This window comes from Brachycentrus maculatus, unplaced genomic scaffold (genome assembly GCF_059751285.1).
Source record: "Brachycentrus maculatus isolate JH-2025_06_01 unplaced genomic scaffold, ASM5975128v1 h1tg000303l, whole genome shotgun sequence".
NCBI lineage: Eukaryota > Metazoa > Arthropoda > Insecta > Trichoptera > Brachycentridae > Brachycentrus > Brachycentrus maculatus.
This window is the reverse complement of record NW_028281053.1, coordinates 1,330,314-1,346,722: the sequence shown is the minus strand read 5'-3', so window position 1 is coordinate 1,346,722 and position 16,409 is coordinate 1,330,314. Positions and strand designations below refer to the sequence as shown.

At 28.6% G+C, this 16,409-nt stretch overlaps 1 protein-coding gene across 4 annotated transcripts in view; it reads right to left on the bottom strand.

Annotated features, from left to right (window-relative positions):
• The window catches only part of LOC148304829 (diuretic hormone 45-like), a 171,463-nt gene that overhangs the window by 101,573 nt on the left and 53,481 nt on the right, over positions 1 to 16,409 (bottom strand). The window lies entirely within an intron of this gene.

Here is a 16,409-nt window from a genome sequence, read left to right as displayed (position 1 = left end):
ATACTCATTTCTCAAAAGACCAATAAGTTTTATTAGCAATGCATCGTTTGAGTTACCGATCGATAAACTTGGTAAGCTGGGTAGCTGGTAGATCTGAACATATTTCTACTAAAAAAAATCAATTTCTGTCCATTTTCTTTAAGAAGCTCGGGTATATTTTTGACAACCCTACGATAGAGTAGTCGGAGCATGTTGAGATGACCTCGTGACGCGGTATAATGAATTCTTAATTAAAGCTAGTACCATCTCGGCTTCACGAGCGGATGGAGGAAAAACGGAATGAGCTAAAAACTGCATTTTCTTAGCTCCAATTCATTCACTTATAAATTACAGAGATATAAAATATTGTTATGATATGAAATAATTTAATCTCATTTTTTTGCACTAATAAAAAAAAACTGACCAACTGACGTTTCTTGAACGAATTAGCTAAGAGAAAATGCGAAAATATATTTCCAATTTTCTATATACTGTAAGTGGAAATTTCCTTCGAAGCAGTAAAAAAATCACTTATATTTATTTGACCCCCCTGGGAATCGAACCCGGGACCTCCACGGTAACCCGAGCGTGCTGACCATTACACTACGGAGGTGGATATATATATATATATATATATATATATATATATATATATATATATATATATATATATATATATATATATATATATATATATATATATATATATATATTTATATATATATATATATATATATATATATATATATATATATATATATATATATATATATATATATATATATATATATATATATATATATATAAATATAAATATATATATATATATATATATATATATATAAATAATATCTCATATAACCCAAATATATTATCCTTTTATGGTTATTTATATTCCGTTCGCCCTTATCGAATTGCCACGTAGTTCTATCTTAAAAGGAAAAATGGAAAAATAAACACATTATTTTTTTTTACACCATGTAAACGAACGTAATGTGGGTATGATATTGAGCAAACCCAGAGAACATTACATAAATATTAATATTTGTCGTAGCCTCTTGGAATTTTTGAGAATTGTGTTAGTACTTATAGGGTGTTTCAATAAACGCAGATTACGTTTATAATAATAATAAATATATTAATAATTAATTATTTTCAAATATTCATTTAAGTTTTCGCATTTAATGTTCGTCATAATACGTCTCGATCCTGTATTTGAGAAAAAACGATTGATTTTTGAGCGGCGTTATGGTAAGTTGTATTAGTGATATTTTACTTCAATATATAAGTTACTTAAGTTTTAACTGGTACCTTAAGGACAGGACTCCTTTAAGTAATCACCTCGCTTTAAGTAATTAACGATTAAGATAACATAGCATCGAAATGAAACGTTGCCTCATGCACACGTTTGGGGTGGATAAGTTGAAAAAGGATGAAAGCTGACTGAATGCAGTCGAAATGCGATCCCTCAGACGAATGTGCGGCAAAACGATGTTTGATAGTATGATGTTTCCGAATGATGAAATAAGAAAAAGGCAAGGCTGAGGTAAGCTGAGCAAGAACGTATGAGTGAGGAAAGAATGGTTAAACAAATTTACGAGGCGAATGTAGTTGGAAAAAGAAGCATAGGAAGACCAAGGAAAACTTGGCACAATCAGGTATATCAAATACTTGAAAGCGGCCGGGTCAGGAGTCGTATTGAGGAGGAGATGCATGAATGTGGAAGAGGCGAAGAATGTTTGCAAAGACAGTGGTGTGGCGTTCGATTCTCTCTCCCTACCCCTGCGAGGAAGCGGCGAGATGGTTTATTAGTTTTTTTTTGTGATTCATTGTATTATTGTTTTTACTGAAGAATGAATCCAGAAAAGTACAAAATTTAAAATATGTTTGATATTTTATATAAAATAAATACAGAGAAAAATTTACATAAAAATAATATAAATAACAATAAAACTAACTTTATATTGTTATGAACAATATATTATTTTCATTCAATTCAGTTCCATTTCACGATAAAGATAAAGTCAGTTATACATATTGTTAATTATATTATTTATTTGAAATCCGGGTCAATTTCGCGATTTTTACATAAAATGTTCAATGTATTAAATTTATATAAAATATTTCATGATATTTTCAATTTTATACTTTGCTGCATTGATTGATCAGTAGAAAAACAATATAATAAAAAATCATTAAAACAAACTTCCTAATTTTGATTTATCCACCCCAATGGTCCATAAGACACTGCATCATTTCGACGCTGAATCTTCATCGTTAATTACTATAAATTAACTTGATCAATTCTTTACTTGAGGTAACAGTAAAAACTGTAAATTATAAGAAAAAAATATCACTGATATTCATTTTGAAACCGCTTGGGAATCAAAATTAGTACCTCAATCATGATTACACGTACTAACCACTTTACCAAGGGGGCGGAAATAATTATGTTTAGCGAATAATAAAATATTTATCGAAAATCACATTAAAAAAATTGTCAAATAAGCATTGCTGTTGAATAATATGTCAAATAATACCGATACATTTCCATTAGAATGCGACTTTTTTTTAAGCGAAACGTTAAAATATTTTGGCGAATGAAAAATGGCCCCGGTCCGTTTTCGTACGATGCTTTTCTTAGATCCCATTCCACAACACTTACCGTGGGTATTTTCTCTTTGTGGGCGATTTCACGGCCGGCAATGTGAAAGGCTTTGGCTGTCCACCCCAATAAAAGTGAAAGGAAAGGGTTACGCTCGAATTTGCCGAGAAAAGGATAAGCAACCACTACACGCATTACTAATATGTGGTTAAAATAATATCACTTTTCTCTGTGCGAGGTCTAATTGGCGTCATATAAATCAAGAGTGTGTCCAAAGCTTTGTTTACAAATCGCTCACTTCTTTCAACAACGTTATATATCAAAAATCGTCAATTGTCAGTTTTGCATGTTTTTGGAATGCCCAGAAAATGTACTATATCCCAGCAAAAGCTGCATATTTTTGACTTAATATTTACCCGCTACAGGGCAGAAAGTGAATTTTTTTTAATAAACTTAATATTTTTAAATGGAGAAAAAACGTTCATGTTTTACCTAAAAAGATCTGTTGCACAGTTCAAAGTTTAATAAGTGGCTTGATATTTATTTTTAATACATTTTATTATATTCTTATACTTTAAAAACGATCTCCTGAAAAATCATTATAATAATCTAACAACATAATTGTTAACTGATTATTTATTATTTAATGATTGCATTTTTTCCGCGACTTACTCTTTTATTATTACTTTGATATATCATAGGACTTATACATATATATATATATATATATATATATATATATATATATATATATATATATATATATATATATATATATATATATATATATATATATATATATATATATATATATGTGTATATATATATATATATATATATATATATATATATATATATATATATATATATATATATATATATATTATATATATATATATATATATATTTATATATATATATATATATATATATATATATATATATATATATATATATATATATATATATATATATATATATATATACATATATATATATATATATATATATATATATATATATATATATATATATATATATATATATATATATATATATATAAATATATATATATATATATATATATATATATATATATATATATATATATATATATGTATATATATATATATATATATATATATATATATATATATATATATATATATATATATATATATATACAATATATATACCTATATATATATATATATGTATATATATATATATATATATATATATATATATATATATATATATATATATATATATATATATATATATATATATATATATATATATATATATATATATATATACAATATATATACCTATATATATATATATATATGTATATATATATATATATATATATATATATATATATATATATATATATATATATATATATATATATATATATATATATATATATATATATATATATATATATATATATATATATATATATATATATATATGCATATATTGTGTGAGTGTTCATTTATTTTATAATCCTTAATTACATCATTTTATTATTTACGTCTTATAGTGATTCTCCCCTTCACATTCTATAATACGCTGATATTAAAATATAATTAAAAAAAAACTCCTAACAGAGATTTAAAGTACCTACCTTCTTTATTATGTATTACCCGTGTAAGGCTTAATTTATCTAAACCTTTTTCACAAATCCTGTTAAGATTTTACCTCATTACGATTTTATACTCCATACTAAAAAAAAAACAACTAAGCCGGTCCCATCCCCTGTATCCAGCCTAATCATATTAATATTTGATTTTGCTATTGGTTTTGAACACATGGTTCTAGTAATTTTCCGGAGAATGTAATGATTTTCACTAGATAAGGGTTGGAAATAAGGGTGAGTTTTTGCTTTAAGATGAAACATTAATGTCATATGTGAATACACACATGTCGCCCTTCATCGTCATATATCAATAAACTTGATTTTTCAGAATATCGTTTTTAAAGTTAAAAAATATTATAAAATGTATTAAAAATAAATATCAAGCCACTTATTGAACTTTTTACTTCGCAACAGATCTTTTTAGGTAAAACCTGAATGTTTTTTTTCCATTTGAAGAATATTTAGTTTATTTAAAAAATTGATGAAATAATACATATTCTTCAAAATGCAAAAACAACACTTTCTGACCTGTAGCGGGTAAATTATTTAGTTTAAAATATGCCGCTTTTGCTGGGATATAGTACATTTTATTGGCATTTCGAAAACATGCGCAACTAAAAATTGACGAATTTTGATAAATGACGTTGTTCAAAAGGAGTGAGTGATATGTAAAAAGATAATTAAATCAATCAAATTTCTAGTTGACCCACGTCACGACCCTCAGCAATGAGGAAAATGATGCAGAGAATAAAATAAGATGAATAATTGGTTGGTTCAGTGAACAAAATAGAAGAATATCGCATGTTTCCGGATCGAATATTATATTTTTTCCTCGTTTTACGAAGCGTATGATGATCACCTTTGTCATATTATATTATATTATATTACCAATATTATTAGACTGTAGGTGAAAAGCACCTACAGTGTGTCGCAAAACTAATCACCCTATCGGAAGTTTATATATATTTTTCAAATCGCGTTGTACGTCAATAGTATTTGACATTTGTGAACTAGACAGCTGCTGTATACAAACAAGTTGATAAAACAGGCACAAATTCGTATCAACACTGGCGGCAGCCACTTGGCATATCAATTTTTTACTAAAAAAAATATAAGGGCCAAGTAAAGATTTACATAACTCAAAATTATTTTATTTTATTCAATTAAAAAGTTATTTAAAAACAAAATTTTATAATTAATTTTGCCCCATCTTAAATTTATTTGTTTACTGCAGCTGTCTTGTTTACAAATATCAAATACTTTAAGGCGCAACTTTATTATATCTAAATCCAGGTAACATTTTACGTAAATGATTTTTTTTCTTAAAACATTGTTTTTGAGTGAAAAACATGTTTTTTTTCAAAGTAACTTTATAATTTTGAAAAGAAAAGAGGCATTGAAAGGTAAGGAGTTCAAAAAATATATTAACATATTTTTTACATGTATACGAGTATTCTAAAAAACAAACAAAATTTCAATATACACCAAAAATTGAGCGTGAGCACACGACCAGCTCTGTGCGTGGCTGAAAGTATTCTGATTTGAACGCTTGAGACAAACTTGAAATATAAGCCTTAACGTACAACGCCATTTGCAAAAATTATAAGGTTTTCCGATAAGGTGATTAATTTTGCGCCACTCTGTATATTTTTCTAAGGTAGTTGAACACAGGGTGAGTTGAACACTCCACTACGTAAGAATCGCAGCTTAGTTTGGAGCGGGAAGATACGAGGAGGTGTATTTTCCATTAAATAATTCTTAATCGACTTTACAGTTCAGTTAACTTAATGAATTCAATCCATTAAATCATTTCACACGTTCCCAACCCCTACCGTATTGCATGTTGTAGAATATCACCCCCTAGCTGACTAATAAACCCCTCGTCATGGTGACTTATATTGACTCTTTCTCTGATATTATCCGACACATAAATGGTGCATAAGGCACCGCATCGAAACGATACGGTGATAAGTTGATCTTTACATGAAAATTTCACTTGCCTGTGAAAAAGTTCCACAAACAATATATCGCTCACTCCTTTCAACAACGTCATATATCAAAAAACGTCAATTTTCAGCTATGCATGTTTTTGGAATGCCAGCAAAAGAGGCATATTTTTAACTTTATATTTACCTGCTACAGGGCAGAAAGTGTTGTTTTTGCATTTTGAAGAAAATGTGTTGTTTAATTATTTTTTTAAATATACTAAATATTTTTCAAATGGAGAAAAAAAACCTTCAGGTTTTACTGAAAAAGATCTTTCGCACAGTAAAAAGTTCAATAAGTGGCTTGATATTTATTATATTACATTATTATATTCTTCAACTTTAAAAACGATCTCCTAAAAAATCAAGTTTTTTGATATTTGACGTTGTTGAAAGGAGTGAGCGATATGTATTCTTACTCAAAATGTCCAATTTATTTGAACCGGTAAAAATCGATAATATTTCATGTCTCATGACTGATCAACTTGTTATATGAAAAAAATATCGATAGATTGATAAGTCTGTCTTAATTAATATCAGACAATGTAGAAAAACCAACAAACACTTTTCATTTAATTCATCACATGTGTGGTAATAAATAATGAAAATGTGATATGTGATACGCGTTCTGACTCAACGAAATTAATCCTTAATCGAGTAAGAAAGCAAAAAAACATATGACAGAAATAAGAAATAAGGAATACGTATTTGATATAGAAATACAATTTTATTTTATTTTTGGTATATCATAGTCGTACAGGAGAAAGTGACCAACTAACAAGACGTTAAATGTTCAGGAGGTCCATTTAAGTCACTTTTGCTTGGCAAGGAAATAAGCATCGATGCATTTAGTCATTTTTAACAAGTCAATATTTACAACATTTTGAGTGTGTCCAAATACTTGTTCACAAAATCTGGATTATCTCCAATTGCAGGAGTTATTTTCATATTATTTTTTGACATCTCATCAAATAATATAAAAATAACTCCTGTAATTAGAGATAATCCAGATGTTGTGAACTAGTATTTGGACACACTCAAAATGTTGTAAATAAATTGTCTGGTCAAATTATACGCTTAAATAATAAAAATGAAAATGGTATTTTCTGGCGTTACTCATGTGTGTGATTATAATCCAGGATTCGGACCTCACATGCTAATATAAGAGTTTCTGCTTAATAAAAAGCTTCTTTACATCTCACCAATAGATGTCTCTAGTGAAGCTCTAGTGATTCGAGAGTAATGTTTCAAAAATTGGTTTGTATAATATATATTGAACTTCCAAGAATTTGAGTAATGTGGTTGTCAATAATGGGTAGAATTGGTGAATGTTACACGTGTGTAAAGTGATCACTTAAATCAGCCTATGACGGTCGTCAGCCCCGTAAATGCCCAGACCTCCATATTTTTCCTCATCTTTGATGAGATGGCAAAAATAAGACTTTTATGTTTAGTTTATTTTTTCATGATTTTAAGGATAATAGAAGCGATTTGTGCAACTTTATTGCATAATAATCGAAATTCTTTTGACCAAAAGAGGAATGTGTTTTATTTGGTTTTATTTGATTTATTTCTGTATTTTGGATCTTAAAAAAACGTACGTTATCATAAAGTGTGCTTACTGTGATATGTGTGCTTTGCTGGGAGGTAAATTCTTAAATTCTTTAAATTAGCCATATTGTGTTTTGGGATTTTATTGCAATAAGCGACTAAATTTGTCAATATATTATACTTCAAGTTTAAAATCCTTTAGGATTTTTTTCAGGGCTATATTAACTAGTAAGATATCAAATAGTCAATGATCACGTTTTTGAAAAATGCACTTGATCACTTTCTTCTGTACGACAACGATATATTTTTTTCACGTAAGGCGAAGTGTGGGCAGAAGACAGATCTCCTGGCTCCGGAATATACGAGATTGGACGGGGATCAGGACCGTCAAGACGCTGTTTAGAGCTGCCCAAGACAAGGACAATTACTCTCAAGTGATAGTCGACGTCACCGACATGTCACACAAAGAAAGAGACGAAGATATTATATGTTTTGTATATTTTTTTACCATTTTTCTTACTTTCTTTCTTGTGTTTCAGGCTTGTTAACCTTAATCCCACGTCCCAAAATGCGAAATGGAAATTACTCATGGGGAATATTATATATCGTAGTCATACAGGAGAAAGTGACCAAGTGCATTGTTTAACTAAAACGTGATCATTGACTATTTGCTATCTTACTAGCTTAATATTGCCCTGAAAACATCCCAAAGAATTTTAAACTTGGAAGTATAATATATTGAGTAAAAATGACTAACTACGTTGATGTTTATTTTCTTGCACAACAAAAGTGACTTAAATGGCCCTCCTGAACATTTTACGTTATTTTTGGGAGTTGGTCACATTCTCCTGTATGACTACGATATGTGACTTATATACGCATGTAATATGTTTTACAATAAATAAATATGTTTTTGTAATAATTTATTCACAAAATCTTATCCGAATTATTTGAAAATATTATTTTTATGTTAGCAATGTAATGGTTGGCACTTTAAGCAACCATGCTTCAGATCCTGGGTTCGATTTCGAGAAGGGTCAAAATAAATATAAGTGATTTTTCACATTCATATTTATTTGATATTACCATTATTGGATATTATATTATCTGAAGCGCATGACTGATAAAATAACACTACTTATTCACAATGCAATGCCCTATGCACTATTGGATGCAAATAATAGTCTTTAAAAATTAAAATATTTTCCAAAAAAGCAATTTCTAAGGAAATTAAAAATTAAATTATATTTTAATAACTTAAAACTGAAACTGGCTTCACTTAAAAGAATACTTATTTCTGAATGTACAATAATATACTATTTATAAAACATATGTTGAAATATACAAAAATAAGTCAACCTCCGTAATGTAATGGTCAGCACGCTCGGCTACCGTTCTGGAGATCCCGGGTTCGATTCCCAAGGGAGGTCAAATAAATATAAGTGATTTTGTCACTCTAATATTTATTCAATATTACCCTGGACTGGTACCTGAAGCGGAGGGCTGATCACCTTTCCTTCGTGTGTTAACGATCAAGATACCACTGCGTTTATAAATGCAGTGCCCTATGCACCATTGTAGTGCGGATAGGGGTTAAAATGTAAAAATAACTTACAACCGACAAGATACATAAGGTGGCTTGGTTTGGTAGGACTTCGCAAAATAATAATAACCAAAAATGTTTTTTTATATGTACTTACGTATATATTTAACAAATTAAAATAAATTATAAAATAATAATACAAAATATTATCATAAAATAAGAAGAAGATCACGTGCATCAGCTGTTGAAGCGGTAAAAAGAAACTTATATTAGTTATCATAAAAATTATTTAAAGCGCTACATACTTCTGATTTCATTCAAACCGCTTACCATTCTTGCATAGAAATTTTAAAAGCCAAGGAAAGGACTTAAAAAAACCCTCTCTGACGTCATTTTACACGTGTTCAAGGGGCGAGACGATTTCAAAATAAATTAGTTAAGAAGACGTGTACTTTAGAGCTTTCGTAACATAAAAATAAGCTGGATACTGCTGGGAAGTACGGGAAAAGTTCGTAATCCTTGTGGCTGCGAAATTCCACAGTCCAGCGGGATACTCAAAATAAATAATTTTGAGGTCTTATAGTCCTCCACCTCGGATAAAAACCCTTATTTTAAAACATTTAGTGTAACATAAAACAGTATTCCTTAAGTAAATAACATGCAAATGTGTATTGCTTCAAAAACATAGGTAAATTGAACATATACGCTCACTCCTTTCAAGAACGTCATAAATAAAAAAACTTGATTTTTCAGTGGAATGTTTTTAAAGTTTTAAAATTTAATACAATGTTTTAAAAATAAATATCAAGCCACTTATTGAACTTTTTACTGTGCAACAGATCTTTTTAGGTAAAACCTGAAGGTTTTTTCTCCATTTGAAAAATATTTAGTATTTTAAAAAAATAATTAAACAATATCTTTGCTTCAAAATGCAAAAACAACACTTCTGTCCTGTAGCGGGTAAATGTTTAGTTAAAAATATGCCTCTTTTTTTGGGATATAGTACAGTTTATAGGCATTCCGAAAACATGCACAACTGAAAATTGACGATTTTTGATTCATGACGTTCTTGAAAGGCATGAGCGATTTGTATGTATTTGAAATGCGTGCTTTCTATTTTGTTTACATGTATATTCTAATAAGCGGACTAGAAGCATGCAAAAGCCACTGAAACTCGAAAAAGAATAATTAATAGATATATTCGAAGAAACATACATCGAAATCTCCAGAACGGAATCGAGCAAACAACTCCTGGGTACTTCGTTCACTCATAGCATTCTCATTATCACCGTACATTTCGCATTTTTTGCAGCGTTTTTTAACTTTTTATGGTAAAAATTCACTTTTTACATATTTTAAAATTTATATAAATGACGAGTTACCCCACTAATAGATCGTGCTGCTAGGAAAGGAGTTCGTTTCACAAACTGTGTGGTAAATATAATTGAAATGATAGGGTAATTATTATATATATATATATATATATATATATATATATATATATATATATATATATATATATATATATATATATATATATATATATATATATATATATATATATATATATATATATATATATATATATATATATATATATATATATATATATATATATATATATATATATATATATATATATATATATATATATATATATATATATATATATATATATATATATATATATATATATAAAACCCTTATCCGCACCCAAATGGTGCATAGGGCACTGTCATATAAACGCAGTGTTATCTCGATCGTTTATACAAGAAGGAAAGGTGATCAGCTTTCCGCTTCAGGTACCAGTCCATGGTAATTTTGAATAAATATTATAGTGAAAAAATCACTAATATTTATTTTACTTTTACACGTTTACACGTAAGTTTTCAGACAAGTTTTCAATCCTACTTTGAATCACGACTACTATTTTGAATATGTATATTTTTATGATTTTTTATACAAAATACAATATTACGTCCAATTTGTTTTATAAAACGTCCAATTTGATTGTTAAGTGTCCAATTTAAAGTGAAAAACATTTAATAGTGACTAAATTCAAATATGTAAAAAGTGTTTCTTAGCGTTTCGTTTCGCTAAGGCATATCATTGTATAATATCCTGATGATGACAAGGTTCTTGTTGAAACCGGTTGGAAAAAGTGTACCAACAAAAAGTGGTTAAAAAAAAGTTGTTTTATTTTATACAGTTTATAAAATGTACCACAAAGTATCTGCGAAAAACATTACAAAAATAATATCTCTTTATTTAAACAGGTGTCTATTTACGCCAATTTTCATTAATATATTTATTCAAATTATTATTAATAATCTATACAAAACAGATAAAATATAATGCTCTACAACTGGAGCCATATGAATAAACCTTGTTAAATGACTCCATCATAAATTCAGAAACAACAAAATAACCCCGAAATGAAAATCGTGCCTCGAAAATAATCCGCAAATAGGTTCTCTTAACCAAGTATAAAGGAGAAAACGTATAAAGAATTCAACACCTTATCGATCGTTTTGTAAACAAAATTTGAGGCTGTACTGTACCGCGTGACGTCATATTCATACTCAACTATTCATTTTGTGTGGGTTTGTGGATAGGACATGCCACCGGCAAAATAATGGTCACGTTTCCGTGTTATGTTTGTTCAATTCATCGATAAATCGGTCTCACCGTATTTTGCATACGTAATAACGCGTGTTCGGACTTACATATCGCTCACTCCTTTCAACAAGAGATGGTTTTCAAAGTTTAAAAATATAATGAAATGTATTAAAAATAAATATCAAGCCACTTATTGAACTTTTAACTGTGCAACAGATCTTTTTAGGTAAACCTGAATGTTTTTTCTCCATTTGAAAAATATTTAGTAAATTTAAAAAAATAATTAAACAATACACATTCTTCAAAATGCTAAAACATCACTTTCTGCCTTGTAGCGGGTAAAAATTAAGTTAAAAATATGCCGCTTTTGCTGGGATATAGTACATTATCTGGGCATTTCGAAAATATGCACAACTCAAAATTGACGATTTTTTAATATATCGTTGTTGAAAGGAGTAAGCGATATGTGGAAAAATAAATCTTTTCTGTATTTCTGTAGTCATCGTAAAGTATATCTAAACAGGTATTTGGTGATTGCTTCGAAATTTTGACGCAACGTGGCGTTTGAAAAGGAAAGTATTTTTACATGTCACTTATTTGGTACAACAATTAAGTTATCAAACTTAAAAAAAAAACAAGTTAAATATGTCAAAATGTGCGGAAACCGGACGAATGATTTAATAATAAGTTTTTATCAAAATTTATTCCAAATTACCGATAAAATTATATTTTCAACGTGACATACTCGTACAATCAACGTTAAATTATTTCCTCTTTTCGACAGCTCGTCAGTGATTGAAATTAGAGTAGAGGAATTGATTTTCCCGACGTGATATGATTACAATTATGTGACAATTATCGATTGTATCGAATCGTCAGGTCGCCATACAACGGAGCACTCTCGTCGATTTGGGTCATCAGTGCGGGTTCGTTGACAGTAAAAAATGTGTAAATGTGGGATACAATATTTTGAGTGGGTCCATTTTTTGTAAATACTTGTTCACAAATTATATATTAATGTTTATATATATATATATATATATATATATATATATATATATATATATATATATATATATATATATATATATATATATATTTGTATATTTATATTTTTTTATAAATATATATATATATATATATATATATATATATATATATATATATATATATATATATATATATATATATATATATATATATATATATATTATATATATATATATATATATATATATATATATATATATATATATATATATATATATATATATATGTGTATATATATATAAATATATGTAAATATGTATGTATAATTTTTTTTTAAATAATGTAAATGAACGTCTCGTTACGGGCTATGCTTAGTGAGGCGTTCATCAAAAGAAATATAATATTGTAAAAAAAAATTCAGAATTGCATTAAGTATTGTGGAAAAAAATCTAATTTATATTTGAAGCACTAACTTTGTGATTTTCCATTTATTTTATATTTTCAATACTTTGTTTTAAAATCACTATAAATATAATTTACGGGGACTTTAAAACCAAGTTACATTTTAATTTTAAAATAATAAATCAATAAATATTTTTTTAAGTGGTTGTTAATCATGGGTGGAATTGGTGAACGTCACACGTGTGTAAAGTGAACACTTCAACCTTACCACTTAACTACTTTTAAATAAAACAATTGTTTAATGTATAATGTATTTAAATTTTGTGGCAACTTTAATATGACCATTCCTGTACTTAAATAAGGAAGGGGTTTTCTTACGTGTGAATGAATATTTGAGGGCTGTTTCAGGATTGAAATTCTTTTGAATAGTGTATTTTTATTTCATTCATTTGCATGATTTCGGGTGATAGCGTTGAAAGAATCTGTGTTCATTGGCACAGAAACTGCCGATAAGGGGATCAAATATAAAGGGGGTCAATATTGACACGTGATGTGCTATCTCGAATGTGATACGTAACACTCGAAGGTACGTACTTCGATTTACGGAATCCTCATTTACGGCACTTCCGTTAGCGGAAATCCCGATTTGCTATTAACTCATTTGATGAATCACGATCCACATTTAGGCGTCTCGACATAGACGAAAATGAAAAAAGAATTGTAGGTATTTAAAGAGCTTATGACCTGTCATAAGCTCGCTAATTGATCAATTTACGCACCTGTTACATTGACCATTCTACCCATGATTGACGACTACACTGCTCAAAATTTTAAAACTCCTAGATATATTGATCGATCTCATGACATAGTAGAAATGAGTTTACTACAGCCATCTATGTTGGATTAAGAAATCTTTTATTTAGTAGAGACCTTTTTATTTGTATGCAAGATCCGAACCCTGGATTATTTTTGCATACTGGAAAACGCGTGAAAACATGATTTTAAAATTGCATGTAATTTATAATCTGACCAGTTATGTTTATTCACAACTCGAAATGTTTGAAAATAATTGGGTTTTCTCCACTTTTACAGGAGGTGTTTTTACAGATATCATAAATCTCATCACGCTTTAAGTTTGCGTTGACGGGAGCCATCTATGGTGAGTTTGAAAACCTTAAGTATTTCAATGTTTTAGAATTTAGTTCATAAACCCTGATGATGACAAGGTTCTTGTCGAAACCGGTTGGATAAAATATTATTATTAACTTAACTTATAACCCTTATCCGCACCCAATGGTGCATAGGGCACTGCATCGAATCGACGCAGTGTTATCTTGATCATTTCTAACATGAAGGCAAGGTGATCACTCTTACGCTTCAGGAACCAGTCCAGTTTAATATTAAATAAATATTACAGTGTAAACACTAATATTTATTTTCATCCCCCCCTGGGAATCGAACCCGGGACCTACAGCACGGAAGCTAAATACGCTGATCATTACACCACGGAGCCGGACAAAATATACCAATAAAAAAGTGATTAAAACTAAGATGTTTTATTTTATGAGTTTATAAAATGTGCCACAAAGTATCTGCGAAAAACATTCAAGAAATGTTTAACAATTCCACCATATAACAATAATGATTTAAGAAAATTAAAAACCATTAATAGGACAAATACTCGATTCGTCGTTAAAATATTCATTATCATTTCAATTTAAATTATATCTACTGTTTTCATTAAAAACCCCAATCTCAAAAGTGATTAAAAACGTTACCTTTAAACAGTCCTGTCATTTGACGTTTTAAATCAAGATGGCGTATCATTTTCACTTTCCCGCCATAATTAGCCGTGCCGTCATTACCTTAGCGTATTATAGAGATGGGGCCATCCACTATCGGATATTCAAAAATTGTTCGACATTATCAATTTTCATAATCAAGAATAATAAAAAATACAACACGGGGGATAATCGATTTCCTCTTAGTTTTGCTAAGAAATTGATACGAGAGAAATTGTTTTATACTTTATAAAATTAAACAACTTTGTTTTAACCACTTTTTTTATTGGTGCACTTTATCCTACCGGTTTCGACTAGAACCTTGTCATCATCAGGGTTTATGTACTAAATTTTAAAAGCATTGAAATACTCATAATTAATTACCATTCCCTTACCGAAAACAATGTTTTTAAAATTTAGTACATACACCCTGATGATGACAAGGTTCTTATCGAAACCGGTTGGATAAAGTGTACCAATAAAAAAGTGGTTAAAATATTTTTTTTAATTTTAAGTTATTAAAATGTGCCACAAATTATCTGCGAAAACCATTCAAGCAAATGTAATATATTTGGAATAGTCGATATTTAGAAGCAGAACAGGGAAAATTTATGATAATTTTCTTCCCGACTATACAAATTTGAATTTTCATTAAAAAAATAACTTTGCATTGACTATAATTTTTTCTCTTCTGTTTTGCAACTAAACAAGATTCTGCTTGTGAATGTGATGACGCGTTATCACAGATGTCTCTCATTTAGTGTGCGTATGTCCAATTTTCGAAAGGGAGAGATTTAAATTGGAAACAGGTTGTGCAAAAGAGGATTCAGTTGACAAAAATTGATGAGGTCATTGCCTTATCATTTTTTGTCAACGATAGATCCTTACGTCCTATCGGACATAAGGATCTATCGGATTTAGTGTTGTCATATTTGAAAAATGTGACAAGACGAATAAGACAAATAAATGAGCTATGTGACGGGTCTTGATTGATGGATATAAACTAACTTTGCTATAAGTCTTTGCACATAATAGGCTTTTTTTAAATCCTTTTGCAAAAAAGGATTTTTTTAGACAACTTACAAATATAACAACAAAATCAAGAATAATACAGAAATTGTTAATATAATGCATACATAAAATATATATCCGCACCCCACTGGTGCATAGGGCACTGTGTCATATAAACGCAGTGTTATCTTGATCGTTTATACATGAAGGAAAGGTGATCAGCCCTCCGCTTCAGGTACCAGTCCATGGTAATTTTGAATAAATATTACAATGAAAAAATCACTTAAATTTATTT